This window comes from Rutidosis leptorrhynchoides, chromosome 4 (genome assembly GCF_046630445.1).
Source record: "Rutidosis leptorrhynchoides isolate AG116_Rl617_1_P2 chromosome 4, CSIRO_AGI_Rlap_v1, whole genome shotgun sequence".
NCBI lineage: Eukaryota > Viridiplantae > Streptophyta > Magnoliopsida > Asterales > Asteraceae > Rutidosis > Rutidosis leptorrhynchoides.
Window position 1 is genome coordinate 183,785,520 of NC_092336.1, and position 1,679 is coordinate 183,787,198.

The following is a 1,679-nucleotide window of genomic DNA, read 5'->3' on the forward strand; positions in this document are numbered from 1 at the left end:
TTAAATCAGAATCCTCTAGTGATTCCGATTCAACAAATTCAATTATGGAGAATCTGGAACCTTTAAGTATGGAAGACCGAATGAGAGCTAAACGCACTGGCCAAGGTCACGCAATTACTCATCCAGACATTAATGCGCCAGATTATGAAATCAAAGGACAAATTTTACATATGGTGACTAATCAATGTCAATTTAGTGGAGCGCCGAAGGAAGATCCAAATGAACATCTACGTACCTTTAATAGGATCTGCACACTATTTAAAATAAGAGAAATGGAGGATGAACAGATATATCTCATGTTATTTCCCTGGACTTTAAAGGGAGAAGCCAAAGATTGGTTGGAATCGTTACCTGAAGGGGCGATTGATACATGGGACGTTTTAGTTGAAAAATTTCTTAAACAATTCTTTCCTGCATCTAAAGCCGTAAGACTTCAAGCAGAAATTGTTAGGTTTACACAGAAGCCGAATGAAACTCTATATGAGGCGTGGACAAGATTTGGAAAGTTATTAAGAGGATGTCCGCAACATGGTTTAGACACCTGTCAAATAGTACAAATATTCTACCAAGGATGTGACATCACTACAAGAAAAGACATAGATATAGCAGCTGGTGGTTCTATTATGAAGAAAACCGAAACTGATGCTTACAAAATTATTGATAACACTGCTTCCCACTCACATGAGTGGCACCACGAAAAAGATATCGTTAGATCATCTAAAGCAGCTAGAGCCGATTCTAGCCATGACTTAGATTCCATTTCCGCAAAGATAGATGTTGTCGAGAGACGAATGGAAAAGATGACAAAAGATATTCACTCAATACGAATTAGTTATGAGCAGTGTGGAGGACCACATTTGACAAAAGATTGTCTCAGTATTGAATTAACAATGGAACAAAGAGAGAATATTTCATATATAAACCAAAGGCCTGAAAATAATTATCAGAATAATTATCAACCGCCAAGACCGATTTACAATCAAAACCAGAATTATAACAGAAATATTCCATACAACAACCAACAAGGTCCTAGCAATCAACAAGTATCTAATAATAATTACAATCAGCAAAGACCAAATTTTCAAAACAAACCACCACAACAAACCGATGATAAAAAGCCGAATTTAGAAGATATGATGACGAAGCTAGTTGAAACTCAAACGCAATTTTTCACATCTCAGAAACAAACTAATGAACAAAATGCTCAAGCATTTAGAAATCAACAAGCTTCTATTCAAAATCTGGAACAAGAAGTAAGTAACCTAGCAAGGTTAATAGGTGAAAGAAAACCGGGAAGTCTACCTAGTGATACAAATGCTAACCCCCGGAATGAAACAGCTAAAGCCATTACCACAAGAAGTGGTACAACACTTAAACCACCTGAAATACCTGTAACTTCTGATGAAGCTACTCCTACTCCACAAGAACCCCAACCTAATCAAGATAAGGAAAAAGAACCGGTAGTTGAAAAGATTAATGAAGATAACACAGTTAAGGCTAAACCTTATGTTAAACCATACCAACCACCATTTCCTTACCCGAGTAAAATGAAGAAAGAAAAACTTGAAGCCGAGCAATCCAAATTCTTGGATATGTTTAAACAGATAAATGTAAATCTTCCTTTCATTGATGTGATTTCAGAAATGCCTAGATATGCTAAATTCTTGAAAGATCTAATC

At 36.1% G+C, this 1,679-nt stretch overlaps 1 non-coding gene across 1 annotated transcript; it reads right to left on the reverse strand.

Annotated features, from left to right (window-relative positions):
• Positions 1–428: 428 nt before the first annotated feature.
• On the reverse strand, positions 429–535 carry LOC139846265 (small nucleolar RNA R71). Its single transcript, XR_011758992.1, has one exon. It is a non-coding gene; the product is annotated as a small nucleolar RNA R71 (small nucleolar RNA).
• Positions 536–1,679: the final 1,144 nt, after the last annotated feature.